We start from the raw sequence: 15,603 nt of genomic DNA on the forward strand, positions 1-15,603 counted from the left end.
CAGTTGTCCTGTCACTTTGTCACTCTCTTGTAAACAAAATGGACTGTTTTGCTGTTGGTGTGTTGAGCACTGGATCAAGCACAAACAAGAGCTTTTCTACTGCTTTTCAAACTGTATTTCAGTCCTGAAAAGGTGGCAGTTGTGTCATGATTTACAGCTCCTATTTGGTGTTTTTAATTGGGAATTTACACGACAATTTGTGGCTACATGATTACGTTAAGATTATCTTATAAAAGATCTAGGACAGTTGTTTGTGAAACCCTGGGGGCACATACCAGCCTCCTTAGTTATCTAACCAACTGTTGTGCTCCTCAGTTAAAAGAGTGGGGCCTTAAGAAGTGGTTTGATCTTCCTCTGGAAGGTTAAAGGTCAAATGACTCATAAATGAAGAAAGAGTGATTTAATCCAAGGAACCTGTGCTGTTATTGTAAAACAATATTCACTGGTGATGGTACACTGCTGTATAAATGACAAACTGCACAGCGATGGAAGTTGTTATTACATCATTGGAAACTTCACCTGCACTGCATTTATGACTCCATAAAGATAGGTTTATTTAACAGCTGTGGGAACACCTATGGCCAGTTTGTGTTAAAGGTCAGGAGTCCTAAATTTCAGTTTGTATGTTAGTTTTCATAGGTGAGGTTCATAAAATATAATGACTAACTTTAAGTGATCAGAACATAACCAAAATGTAATGTTGAGAAAACCATGTGCTAACACAGCCATCTGTGCTGTGCTCTCTTGAAGTGCTTGGGAGGACTGTTTGTTTGCTGAGTGTTGCTCTGAAAACAGATCTATGTTACTAGTTACAATTCTGTTTCCTTCTCAATGGGAGCCTGTAATAGTACCTGCCACCAGACTCCAACAGAAGTTTGCCTTCTAGGATATTTTTAAAGGGGGGCAGTCAAGTCCAGCCTATTTCAGGACATGAATTAAAGGCAGTCTTACTTACAGCAGCTGCTTCTCAGTTCCTTTGCCAAACTAGATGATTAAAAATATTAATATTTATTCTTGAAGTTGCCATGTTAAACATTGGGCCAACTGGCTGACTGAGCAGCGAGCTATGTATTGCCAAGTGCACCAAATAAAGAAAAAATAAAGAGAAAATAGTGTGTACTAATGTAAATATATTTAAAATGGGAGTGTATTTTTATGCAGGTGGTGTCTCCTTGCAGTGAGTCCTCCACGGGAACATGTGGCCACTCTGTAAAGGATAAGAAATAGCTGCTGAGTGAGTAATTATTTTTCATACCTTTGAAACATTTGAAAAGCTAAACTGGATATCCATTTGAGGATTAAATTGCATACGTGCTGTGTGAGAACAGGAATCTTTCTCTGGTTTGTGCAATATTGTTCTTTCTCATCTCCTTTTCTGTGGCCTTGTCTAACTCATGCTACACATGAACATCTGAGTGCTCCTTTACATTCCCCACCCATGTTATTGCTTCAGGTGTTGTACTGTTGCTCAGGGAATGGTAGCAGATTTTTAACAAATTTGCAACAACAATCTGAACTACTGAAAGGATTATGACTAAACCAATAAATTACTATTGTCTGCTTTCATCACATGACAGATTCCCATAACCCAGTCCAGTGTGGCTAAAGATTTTATACTGATAAAGATTACTGGGTTTACTTACATTTTAGAAACACTATTGTTGCTTTAGATTCATAAACAATTGTTACTCAAAGATCAAACAAAGATAATTACTGTTTTTTTGCACTTTCAGAACACAGATGAGATGATTAGAAAAATCCAAAAAGATATGAAGCAATAACCAAGCTTCTCTTAAGCAATGTCAAACATATCTTTCTTGTTCAACAGCATTTTGTATCTCCATCAATAATCTCGCCAATGGTCATATAATTAACTATGCTAATAATGCTTCTTTTAGTCTTTTTATTACTATTATTGCTGTGAACCTACTTAGGAGCAATCCACTGTAATTAGTAATTAATCTGATTGTGTTGCCCTATGCAAACGTGAGATGGAGCATGTTGATTTAACCACAGCAACCTCAGTCTCTGCTCCACACGTTTTGCTGCTATGTGCCCTGGCCTGGCAGAGTCCTGCCTGCACCCCTTGCTGCCCCTGCAGCTGCCTGGGCTGGGGTCTGCTGGCTCCCAGCTGCCTTCCTGGGGACAGGGACTGGGGACAGGGCAGGCCATGTGTCACCTCGTCAATCTTGCTTGGCTGTTGTCAGTACCCGAGGTGCTTTGATAGCACCTTGGGGTGCCATTGTCACCTTGTCACATGCACAGCAAAGAGAAAATGCAAGATTGTCTGACTTGAGCAGCAAGTACTCCTGTGAAATGCATCGTTGAATGTTTAATAGGGAAGTATTTCCACTCCAGCGTGGTGTTTCACATGGAGGCCATTTCTCACTTTCTAAACATTGCCTTTGACTCTCTTCTCTTTAAATCCCTAAATTATCCTCATTCATTCACTCTTGTTTACTCTGGCAATCTTGTAATGCAAGCATTTGCCAACATCTCTGGTTTTTTTCTTAGCTTAGAATAGGAAACAAATGTGATAGTATTTATTGGCAAGTGATGACGTTCTTGTGGCAATCATTGTGCTGAGCACTAACAGTGAGGGAGAGGTGAAGATAATTAAGAATTCCCACTTGAAAGTAATCCCTTTTTTAAATTATTGTTGGTGGCCCTTTAGTGTTAGAACTGCCACCATGGTTTTTTGTAGAGAGTACATGATAATGGAAATGAAAATGTAAAATACTTTTTAAAGAGATATTGCAAGCCATGACTTAAGCACCTGAAGCTTGGGAATCCAGTCTTACCTTGGCTTCATCTCTTTATCATCATTCCCTGTTGCAACAACACAGCAGTAGGTACTGATCTCTCAGTTACAGCATGATTCACAATATTCTCCCTGTTTTATAGTAGAGTGGTAAGTTTCTGAATTTCACTATTTGTGTGTCCCTAGTGTAGCTCTTACCCTCTCTAAACAAGTTAGAACAGAGCATTTAGCAAGCAAGTACAGGTGCAGACCAGAGCTCAGTGGACTGTGAGGTGGATCTAAGCCATTACAATTGCAAGAAAGTGATATTAACACTAACACAGTGAGTGAAAAAATAGTTTAAAATGTTTTGTAATCACAAATGTTTCTGTAAAACTTTAAGCCACAAATCAGGTTTAAGGTAGATAGTACTATTCACAGCTAAAATTCATAGAAAAAGGCATAAATATTTTTCCATCCAGCACTTGGAATATAGAGCCTCGACCTGCCTAATCCTAGCTCCATGTAATCAGCAAAATACCTGTCAAAAGTGTCTGTCTGGAGGTATTTGACACTTTTTAAGAGTCCCCGAATTATCTGTCTTAGGAACATACACCTCTGCTGAGCTGTGCAAATACAGCAAAAGGTAGGGTTCTGGTGAAACCAGTATTTACACACTATCTCAGTGTTGGAAGTAATTAATCTTCAACTGTATGAGGCTCTTTGTGATGTAAAGCAAGTGCTGACACTTTTGTGTAAACATGAAGATTAGCATATTTACAAACTGGTAGATGTTACTTTGATCAGTGGCTGCTTGCACTGGAAAGGCATGCTGGCATGCGGGTTTGCTCTTCATGTGACAAAGACGTCTAATCCTTTTACACTATTCTCAGATCCATATTTAGAATTCTGGCTTGTGTTTTCTATATCCACTTGAGCTCACTGTTTGGTTTGTTTAGCAGTGTTCATCCACTCTTTATACTCACCAGTGACTCATTGCAGTTTGTTTTCTTTGCAAAGCAAGCAGTAAAATTCCAAAGTGGTAAATGACCTGGGTGAAAACCCCTTAAACTCCTTTCGATTTAATTACTAAAGCAAATTGGAACCACTTGCAGTCAGGCTTTTTGATGGGCCTGTATAAAGATCTTCACTGTTTTCTTGCTTTTAAGTAAGTTAGTGTGAAAATTAGCCAACCATGCTCTAGCTTATTCCTAATGCTGTTGTATCAAGACTTGTTTCTGTGTACATTTAAACTCATCTGGAAGACTTTGAAAGAGGCATCCTAGATGCTTGTTTTTGTTCATTGTAATTTAATGGTAAACTGTAAACAATACATAATTCATTTTAGTGCAAATTATAGCTTTACATACTCTAAACTGGTTAGTGACAGGGGATCCTGTGGTAACAAGATAATAACCTGAGCAGGTTAGAACAGGCAGGGTCTTATCTTTTAAGAAGGATGAAATAATGTTATGACATTGTCAGCATATTGTCTAACATGCTGGGATGCTAGCAGCTCATTACTTATGTGCAACCCATCTGCCTGAGCAAACGATTGCAAGATTGGCCCTTCTAGGTGTACATGCATTGGCAAGACTGAACACGCCTGGTGACCGCAGAGCAGCAGGAGAGACGTGCAGCTGAGGTGGGCCCACACACGCTTGCAGAGGAAAGGTGAGACTGAATCTGTGCTGTGGGTGAGGTACTGCTGCTGTTCTCAACACCAGAGCCTTCCTGTGAACACGGAAAACAAATTAGCTCAGCCTACCCACAGTCACTGGAGATGGGAGACAGATCAGTTTGGTCATGGACGGTTTCCTGCTTTCCTCTGGCAAACTGGAGCTTTGCCTCCATCCTCAAGCATACCTATTAGCTTGTCAAAGATGAGGAAACTCTGTCTCACCAATTTACTGTCTTATGGAAGGGGTGAGGTTAAGTCTAGACTCTTTAGCCACTTGATCTGCTTCCTGTCCACACAGTAAAACCTCTGATCTGATCTTAGTGCTCTGACTCAGTTTCTATTTGACAACGGCTGCCAGTGATAAATGCACAATGCAGAGATGCAGCTTCCACCCTGCTGTTTGCCCTTATGGCACGACTGGAAAGACTAATCCAACATTTTACTAGTGGTTTAAGCTAATATGTTTGTTTGTAAAGTTGAGATGTTGAGAGCATCCCCTTCCACCCCACAGTACAAAGGTGTAATATTGCTGTTGGAAGAATGCAGCAGGCACCTGGTGGTGGCAACAACTTCAATGAGATTGACTACAGCTCTCAGTGGCTGTTGTCTGCCTTGCCCAGAGCTGTTGGCTCTCTATGCAAAATGAAAAGAACAATAAATCTCAACCATCTCTTTAGTGTCTTTCAAATGAATCAGAACGATAGATAATTTCATATACTAAAGGACCCCACCAGCTTTCCAGCCAAGCAGGACATCTATGCTTACAAGGATGGCCTGAGGCTCTTTAGTGGGATATTAGACATTTTACTTTGTTAAGAAACAGCTGTGAATAACGCATAAAAAAGACAGATAATAATATCTTGTGTCCTACATTCATTTTTCCAGGGTTGGTAACTCACAGAGGGCAGAGTCAGCGTTTTCCCCTGGAAATATTGCAGTCTGTAGGCTGCAGTCACACACATTTAGAGAAAGTTTAGTTGCTTGGAGCTTCCCCCTTTGTATCTAACACGTGAACAATAGCGACAGGATCTGTGTTTTGATTTCTTGTTAAGCAAAGTAAGCAGGTGAAGTGCTCAGAAAAGAAACTGATACACTTTTCTTGTGTTGCTTGCAGAGCATCCTATGTATGTTAGATGTATTACTGATTAAAATTCTTGTTAAACCGAAGATCAAAAAGAAAGCTCGACACCTCATTTAGCTCTTTTCAAGACTAGATTAGCCTAAATAGAACAACTTGTCTATACGGGAACAGCATAGACACTTAATTTTAAAAATATTCTCCTATCTAGGCAGAGAAACTGTGAGTATATAAATAAGGAGGAAGGAAATGTTTCATTTGATTGCAGTTACGAAACTTGAAAAATTATTGGGTGAAATCTTGGCCCCACTGAAGTCAATAAAAGTTTTGTCCATGGTTTTCAGTGAAACTTAACGTATTTTCTATTGATATTTAAGGAAAAAGAACCATAACAACTTTTGCAGGTTATATTGTTACTTATTTAAAATGCAATATCTAGTTGCACATTTATTAACTAATACCGTCTTAACTGAAGCCTTCCTAAGTATGTAATAATCTCTGTCGTTTACTAAAAGCTTCCAATATGTCTAGGTTGCTTTTAACTTAATAGACAGATTAGAAGATGTAGCTAATATGCTAAGCAAAATGGGATTTTGCTTGTTTTCCTCTCAATGCCTTTATTTGTATCTTCATTTTTTCCTCATTGCAAGTGCTCAGCACTTCCGCAACTTGAATGCACAAGCAGATATGGAAGAATTTGCAGCCAATACTGGGATATAAGCCTGGGTCCTTTAGATTTTCGGTCTGATCCCCTCCTGCTTCTCCTGTGTATTGCTGAATATGGGCAAAGGAAGAGCCCATCTCCAGGTTGTGAAGCCTGGGTTGTCTTGCAGACTCAAACAGACATTAACATGAGAACAAGTCAGCAAGGTAGGCTTGGACCCTCGGGATTATAGCCTGACAAGGGGCTGAGAGTGTGAAGGAAATGTCTATAAAGGCTGCAAAAAGGAGCAAAGTCTCAGGGCTACAGTGAAGCTGGAAAGCTGCAATAGTCCCGGATTACAGGATTGGGGTCTTGCAAGCTGATTATTCAGCTCTGCAACACTCAGAACCCAACCATGAACATCACATGAACTTTGATGTTTTTAATGTTGTCCATGGCTGGGTTTCTGTCAGCAGGACTGACCCTTTTATGCTCTCACAGGTCTTTTTTGACAGTTTTATGTGCATAAGTAGATAAAAATCATCTTAGGAAAAGCATATATTTAGGAATTTTAAGATACTAATTTCATGTTGCCCTAGAGCATTTTCTGCAAATGTTAGCATGCACATGCTATTTCTGGTGATTAAAGCAGAGTATTTGACTTTAAAGTGGCATCTTCTGAATAAATGTGTCTTCAAATGATTTATGCATGCCATTAGGGTTTAGTGCTGGTAGTTGTCCTGGGAAGCCTGATCTGGTCTTTCAAGAGTTGCCTTAGCTTTATCAGTCCATTTACATGTGGTCATATTTCAACCTCCAGGAGCTTTAAAATGTTTAGTACACAGAACACAAATTTAAGCCTGTGTTTGTTTTTATTGGTGGAACCTCTTTCCTTTCTTCAACATTCTCAAATGTTCCCTGGTTTAAGTAGAGTTATCTAAGGTAATCCACTCTTGCCCTTACCAGGGATATTCCACTTTGTTCATAAGCACATAACATAACTCTAGTCCCCAGTGATTTCGTTGTGAAATTAAAACCCAGACACTCATCCAGATGTCTTAGAAGATAAGGGCAGGCCTAATCCGTATGTCACAGAGGACTTGAGGAGCAGGAATTCACCTATACATCATCACGTTGTTATTAGCCTGGACCATGGCAAGCCCAACACAAACATTTTCCACAGGGCTTGCATTCAGGCTTGGCAGTGTTAAGAAAATACCCTCCAGCAATGTGTTATTTTAGGCTGAAACAAAAGTAGACATGAATGGCAAGAGGAACAGAGAAGTATTGTTTTTATTTTCAATGTGAACCCATAACTTGTGTTAAATGAAAATCTAACCAACTAAGATGTAAATACCATCATGTTCAAATGAGCTATCAAATATCAACACATTTATTTTGTGATGGAACACTGATGCTTGTCTTAGGGACTGTGAGAAGGGCAATTTAGATAGTAGAAGCCAAAAGCTTTATCTGATTAGAAGTGATATGATGATTGATTTTGACAGACAGAAATCACTTCCATTGGAAAAAAAAAGGCAACAAAAACATTATGCATTTGTCATTAATATCAATGATGGCACTGAAATTAGAAACAAAATGTGGGTTTGTGAAACAGGCAAAATTTTGCCTTTATTTTTCACAGTTCTGCCACAGAAGTCACTCCCCAAACTGTCAAAATCCTTCTATAAAATCCATTAAAATCTCCTAGGGTAAGGATGAGAATCCACCTCTCCAGGAGGTGACCTAGCATGCTCAGCCTCCCATTTCTGTCTGTTCCTGCCCTCACTTGCTGCTTCTCCATCTTGCTCTGGGAGCACTCCCAAAATTGTGTAGAGGGATGCTACAGGATAACAACGAGGCTGCGTTTGTGATTAAAGCATTAAACTGGGAGTTAGCTGGTTTGGATTCAGCCCCTGCCCATGCCACAGATGTTCTGTATAGCTCGCCATGGCATGCTCTGTTTTTGACAAAATTCATCCCTATGCCAAGAGCCAGATAGAGGCTTGGATGCTGCCTGGTACTGGGAGACAAGCAAGGCTTACCAACACTGGCTGAGCATTATACAAGTATATTCTGAAAACTATAATGGCATGAAGCTTTGTGGTGTCCTTCAGGGAGAGGGCTGAACCTTTTGTTTGTAGTCAGTGCCTCAGTGCTCCCTTCCGCCAAGGCAGAAAACTGCAAGATTTTTCACATTAACATTCATGAAATACTGCTGTAATGTAAGGGATGCTCAAATGCATGTTTATTAGAAGGAAAGCCTACAGCTTTCAAATGAGCTGTCCAGATTTTATACACTAACTAAATCGTCAGTCTCACAAATGTGAAGAAGTGCCCTGGAAAAATTCTTCAGAAACAAAGAAAAAGCTGTATTAAGAAATTCTGAGGTTAGTTTTTGTGTTTGGTTTTTTTATTTATTTGTTTGTCTTTGTTTTTTTTATAATATGAATATCAGCAGTAAATTCATGCAAATATTTATGAAAATCAAGACTAGAAGAAAGGGATCCAGGAAGGACAGAGAAACGCTTTCTAAAATGGAATGTGGCTTTGATTTTTTTGTTTTGGGAAGTGATCCAGGTTACCCTAACAGAAAACAGAGACACTTTGTGGCTGGGGTCTCTTTGTGCACAATGCAATGGCAAAGCAGTTCAAGACCAGTTCATCTGTGTGAAAATATGACCCTCTATGAGTCTGGAGGTCAATGAAACCACTGTTGATCTGCTTGGGGCATGCTGGTCACTGCTTTAGGGTCACTTTGATTTATGTGCTTAGATTTTCCACTTCCAGATGATAAAATATGGGTAACTGTCTCATAGGTAACTCACACTTGTTGCTGGCTGTGTGCATTTTTTTTTCAGAAATTTACATTATATGAAAAAGTCTCATAAATTTAATGTAAGGATAAAGTGACACCTTTATGAAAGATGAATGTATTCACATTGATAATTAGAAAACCCCTTGAAAATCATAGCTTTTGATTTCTCTTTTTTGTTGTTTCTTTTAAGTGATATACAAGCTTCCCACCTCTCTCTGATATTTAAATATCTCTTTATTGTGGTTTAAGTGTTTAACAGTTTGTACAGATTTACTTTTAAGATGCTCATGGGAAGGATGAAATTGATGGTAACATCATCTAATAGATGGGATAGTTGAGGCAGAGGCAGAACAAGCTAAAAGAAAACTGTAGCAAACCAGAAAGTTAATAATTATTTTCGTCCCTAACTCCTCCTATCCAACTTCAAAAGTAAAATGAACGGAAGCTTTAAATGTGCTTCCTTAGTACAAAAATTGCAACTGCTTCCCTGCTGAGGCATCTTGGAAGTGTTGCCACAGGTGGTCACCATTCCACAGAGAATTTAGCCTTCAATACCTCTTGAAGGCTGGCAGGATCCTCCAGGCCTTCGTGGTGAATCTGGGTACCAGTGCTGGAATGCTGGAATGCTTTCCTGTGCATTTCACTGGCAGAAATTGGTACCAAATAACTCCCCCACTGTAAAGTTCAGCATGGCAAAAGGGCTCTGCTGGAGGAATCAGGAGGCACAGCACACCCTGGCTCTGATCTGAGGGAGAAGGGATGAAATATCACCTCAACTAATATAAAGCGCTTTTTCCCCTTGATTACTTTGCATCATCAATTTCAGTGCAATTAACACAGGGGACATCTGAGTCAGTTTTTCTGTGTGTTTTTTTTTTCTGTTTTTCTGTCAGTTCTGACTTCAGCATCACTTGTTCCTTGGCATAAACAGTCTTCCCTGCACTAGTTGCTATTCTAAATACTTCTATCAACTGCTATTCTAGTTCTTCTATCAAATTCCTTAGTTTGTCCCACAAGAGTCTTTAACTCCTTGAGACTTAAAACAAAACCTATTAAAGGAAGTTGCTACCACCTGCTTTGCATGCAACTGCTGAGAGCCAGCAGTTAGGACCAGACAGCCATGAGGCCACGTAGCTTGTAGCTTCTCACACAGTGCATCAGAAAGTCTGTTTTTATTAATGCTGATGAAATTTTGCTGTGATTTTTTTTCTCTATCTCTATGATTAAGCACATTTAAAACATACCTGTGTGTTGAATTGTTTAATCTCATGAGAGTTAGTTCAACTAAATTTGTGGCTACAAGGGGAAATATGTGTAAGTTACGGAGGATGGGAAGAACAGAGGTAAATATGGCAGAAGGGTAACATATTTCTTTGTTATTAATACCTTATTTCAGGCAAGTATGGCAATTTTTTCGGTCAGAGTTGTATCTGTAAAAGTGTTCAGATGGCATGAATGAGTGGTTGAGAAAATATGAAAAGTCACTGTTCAGACGCATACACAATTTCACTGAATCTTCCATTTTCCAACCTACATATCAGCTTAATAACAAAATTGGAACAGGAGTAAAGAAACAACATATTTATGACTGTGCTGTAACTCCACCATTGTATTTCTTAAACCATTTGTTAGGGAGTTTTACAAAAACTCAAAACACAATTTTTTGCACGGTCTATGAACAGGACATGGGGCTGGCGAGGCCACGTTTATGAAATGTTCAATATGCTTCTTACTACTTGTTCCTTGGAATAACTGCTTCACAAGCCTTCTCCTTCAAGACATCCCAAAGGCTGTTTAATACTCTCTTAGTTGTCATTTCTGTCAGCACTCAGCACTGTGAAGAGTTGCTGAACTAAACCATATTAGCAGGTCTTTACAATTATTTGTAATGTTGGGATACTCAGAAGATTACTGCACTGGTACATTGCCTTTGGTGCCTGAGGGGAGCACAAATTATATCTTATCTGCAGGAATAGCACTGAGGAGCTGTCTTATGAGTTGCTGTGGTGCTTCAACACACTTCCAGTCCCATCATTGGGATTGTCAGGGTACAATTTATATCAGTGAGCAGAATGGACATAGCCTCTAACATTAGAGTTTCACATGAATCTAATGCATGGGAAATGGATTTTTTTTCTTAAATGGATAAAAATATCTTCTCATCTGAAACTTTAAACTGATGACATTTCAGAATTCCATTTGGAGAGATGGAAAAACAGATGATTTGTGTTTTTTGAAACTCTTTCTGATAGCTGGTGCTACTTGCCTGTAGAGTTCGTTGAAGCACTACTGACACAAAGCATTTCAAACTTTTGGCTATATATCTGACTCCAGAAAGATTTTTCTATACTTGTTTGTATTTAAGAAAAACTACTATTTTATGAAACTTACTAGTTCAGGATTGTCAGGACTGGAACCTGGGAGTTAGGTTCCTAAAATTCAAAGTGGTCCAGTTTTCAAAAGCACTGAGCAACATCTGAGTCCTGTGGAAATTGTCTAGGATTTAAAACTCTGGGAAAAGATCAGGCTGGCTGTTTTGTAACCTAAATTTAAACTCTTATGTGCTAAAAATGCCAAGGAAGAAATATCCCAAATCATAAGGCAGTTCTTTAAAAACAGACGTACTTTTAACAACTAGTTAATTGAAAGCAAAGCTTATTTTCAGTACGATAGGAACATATTTATGGTTGTGGTTGTGCTGTCTTGTAATTTGCAACTTAAAAAGATGTCGACTGTTGCATAACTCTCCTGGTTAGTGAGCCATTTGCTCTGGCTCCTAAAGTAGAAATTAAAATTTGGTTTATTCTTTATAGTTCTATATATATATTTATTTACTGACAATGTGCTGCTGGGAGCTGCTGAGTGACCTGCTGTGTACCTTACAAATCTGATGATAGGAAAGACTGACTGTCATTAGCCACTCTCAGCTCTTTTGTTCCAGGGCATTGCAATGGGAGGGTGCAGGGAGCTTCCACCTGACCGTAATATGAGAAACTCAACACTGTGTGCATTGCCTGTGGTGTAGGCTGAAAATTTAGGGCATTATCTTACCAAGGAGCCTCACTGATACAGGCTTCAATCGAGACTGCAGGTTCAAATGCATTCTAAGGGGAACATAAAGAGCCTCCTACCTATAATGGGAATGAAATCCTGCCTTGCTTCTGCCTGGGTTTTTGCCATGGCGTTTGGTGATGGCAGATTTCATCACTGAATGGTGTATCCTGATGTGGGTGTGGGAGCGTGGGAGCTGAGCTGGAGCATGGAAACCATGAGCAGGGCAGCAACCTGGAGGCTGTCATGTGTTACAGAGAGAGGGGGCACCTGGGAGGGAATGGAGACAGGGAGAATGATTTCTTCATGTAAATGCTGACTTCATGATCATCATCCTCAGAAAGAGAGTGACTTCATTTTTCTCTTCCATTAAATTGTTAATAAAGTTCTTTGAGATACCAAGAACTTTTAAGAAGTTTGAGTAAACTACTACAGGCAAATAATAGCAGTTGTGATTTTGTAACTGGGGAAAGATTTATTCATTGCAGTGCTGGAATCCCATGAAATCAGTGGTGTTGGATCAGTGTAGAAAAAAGTTTGTTGAAATGATTTTAAAATGTCCAACACATGTCTCTGTGAAGGCTGGGGGCTGACCATGCTAGTTTTCTGAAGCAAGTTTCTGTTGTTTCCTGTCTCTCTTTAGGAGATGGACTGTAATAACAGCACTGGTTCCTGAAATTTATTTGAAGGAAATATATTGACTGATGTGTATTAAAGAAAAAAATAGCATTTATGTTTTTCAATGAAAGGCAGAGAGACCAAGGGTGCTAATCTTTATGTTCGGGCTGCCAGTGTATTTCTTTTATTTTTGTGGTGCTGGTTGCATTGGTAAGGAAGCAACACAGAATTAACCTCAGGTGAAGTTATAAATGGGGCATGTTTATCCAGAAATGCCCTCCTTCCAAGCTGGCCTATATTTACTCACAAGAAACTTGCCCAAATTTTCTGAACCAGAAATAGATGCATCAACCCAAGGCCAGGACTGATGAACACCAGCCATCCCACGACTGTGTGATTTTGCATGGCTGGCCCCAGACTGGCTCTTGATCCCATTGGATCATTTCTTGTCAGGTCCACAGGGTCTTTCCAGCCATGGTAGAATGGCTTTCACGTCCTGTTTAATTTTTGTCTTGGAATTGCTCATTTTGCCCATTCAGGCTTTCTATGTTTGATGTTTTCTATAAACTCTCTAGCTTGTAGAGTCATATGAGAAGCTTAGCTATTACTAAATGTTTTCAGGCTTCATAGGGGTAGGAAAAAAGTTCTGAGTGTGAATTTCAAATCCAAGCTTCACAAATACTAGAACATTTACATTAATTGAACTTAAACATCTACTGGTTTTCTAAGGCATCATTTCTGATTTGTAATTATAGGACATTGGCAGCATTGCTGCTGACACTCTGTGCATTCAGGCTGCATTTATGTTGCTTGACTTGATACACTCCTGGGAGACTGACTTCTACTCTCTGTACATTTAGCTACAACCTGGGTGAAGCAAGAGAATCTATTTTTCATTTTAAGGTTTTTCTTTCCCCTTACTTTAGCTTCAACCTTTCTGCCTTGTAGGATACTATTTTGTCTACTATTCTGAAGAACATATTACAAGTATAGTTACTGGTCATACGTTGTACAGATCACTCTGAATAAGTGTGTACAAATTTACACTGGATGGACTGGAGAGATATTTTCACAGTAGCACATAAAGAATTAGAAGAAAAATCAAAACATGCAATAATTTTCAATCTGCATGCATTTTGTGAACTTTACTTTGCACATACTTTTTTTTTTCTTTATTTTCTTCTGGTGTCACACATATGCTGCCACCTCTTGAAAACAGAGGAGGAATTTAAAGTTTTCTGTGAATTTTATAAACAAAAAAAATTTTATTTCTATTGTGAAATACCTTGTTTAGTGCTGTTATGGAAAGTAACAGCCGACTGAGGTTGACATTTGAAGGCCAATGCTGTGAACTCCTACTAGATGGTTGTCAGTTTTGTCAGAGGACACAGTTTTACTGTCTTCTATGTAAAATTTTTATTTCTGATTAATAGGAATCTTCCATGTACTGATTTCTGGATCATGGCCAAAATCTCTGAAGTCTTGTCAATTCTGTTTTACAAGTTTTCTAAAAGAGGAAAGACAAGATCTCTTTTCTCCAACCAGGTAAATGTGTGACTACAGTACGAGTAAAAGGATCCTTGAAATGTTTTCCTTCCCATGCACAGAAGTCACTTAAGTATAAGGCACCAAAGAACCACACCCGAGAGATTTAAGGTGATATTTTTTTTGTGTGCTTTGCTGGAATATTTTTGTTTCAGGAGTGTTTGTCTAATAGTGCATGGTTGAAGTGACCCTCTTAAATCTGTCATTAAAACTTGCAATGACACAAGCATGAATCATGGAAATAAAAGAACCATACCTTGAATGTGTGTGCTTGAGTCTCTTGGCACAGGCAGAACACCCAGAAAATAGTTTCAATCACTAGATATGTTTCCAAATACTACAGGTGTGTTGTTGTAGACCACAGTCTGAACATGTCTCCTTTCTCTTCTACCTGACAGTAGACTCATATTGGAACAGGTCCAGTGCTTTAATGAATTACAAACCTGTAAAAAATTTCTTTCCCTCTGCCTGGGGTAACTGCTCTTTAACCTGGCAGCAAGACTAGGTACAAATAGGCACTTGAGACTGACTCACTGGGAAATATGCTGTGTGTGGAAACAGGGGCTGTGCCTTGGAGCTAGTCACTGTACCCTGAAATGTGGTGCCACGTATCGGGATGGGGTGCCAAAGGATGGGGAGAACCTCATCACTGTGCTTGATGTCAAGCATGTGTGCAGGAGCTTTTTGCCAGAGCAGGTGGGCAAGAATAATGTCGGTTGGGAGCAGGGCAGAGGGCTCAGGCAGGGTCAGGAAGGGAAAGACATTCCTGACACTTGTCCTCCTGTGCTACATAAGGAGAGCAGTGCCAAACAACACATGCACTGTTGGCATCTCCAATTACTTCTACTTCTGTAAGTCAGGAGCCATTTCTCTGAAACCAGTGGCACCTCATTAACATTAAACTGATGTGAATAAAAGGCAACTGGGACATATAAGTTTCCATACCTTTATACCACTTGCCTGATTCTACTTTTGTTCACACTGGTTTGATATTGATACAGCTCCTCTGGCTTTCATGACACAAGTCTGTGTTTAACCTAGGTCAGCAAGATCTCAATCAGCTTCATTTACTGCAAAAATGTGTGCCTAGAGCTGTTGGGAAAGGATGGGTCTGTAAGAGAAAACAGAAGATGGGAGGTAAAAATAGGGAAGGGATCAAGAAACAGCTCAAGGATCGAGCTTTACATTTCTTGTCTTTGTTTGCCTACAGTTGCCTTTGTCAGTGAAAAATGGGAGAGATGAAAGAAGGGAATGTCTCTTGAGTTAGAGGTTGTCTTCAGGCTGAGCGAAGCCCTGCGATAGAAGCATGTTAGTCCTCCCTCCTTTCCTCATTTCAGCTGTTCTGTGTGTTGGGAAAAAACCCTCACTTTTCTCTTTTTTTTTCTTTTTTTTTTTTTTAATACAAAATAGAAAAGAACTACAAGGAAAC

The 15,603-nt window shown here is 39.4% G+C and overlaps 1 long non-coding RNA gene across 1 annotated transcript in view; it reads left to right on the forward strand.

The window, feature by feature from the left end:
* Window positions 1-14,085, forward strand: part of LOC139677420 (uncharacterized) — a 28,208-nt gene extending 14,123 nt beyond the window's left edge. The window contains exons 2-4 of the long non-coding RNA XR_011698862.1: window positions 1,162-1,234; window positions 4,317-4,414; window positions 14,063-14,085. This is a non-coding gene — a long non-coding RNA (uncharacterized lncRNA). The remainder of the gene's footprint in view (window positions 1-1,161; window positions 1,235-4,316; window positions 4,415-14,062) is intronic.
* Window positions 14,086-15,603: the final 1,518 nt, after the last annotated feature.

Source organism: Pithys albifrons, chromosome 12, assembly GCF_047495875.1.
Source record: "Pithys albifrons albifrons isolate INPA30051 chromosome 12, PitAlb_v1, whole genome shotgun sequence".
NCBI lineage: Eukaryota > Metazoa > Chordata > Aves > Passeriformes > Thamnophilidae > Pithys > Pithys albifrons.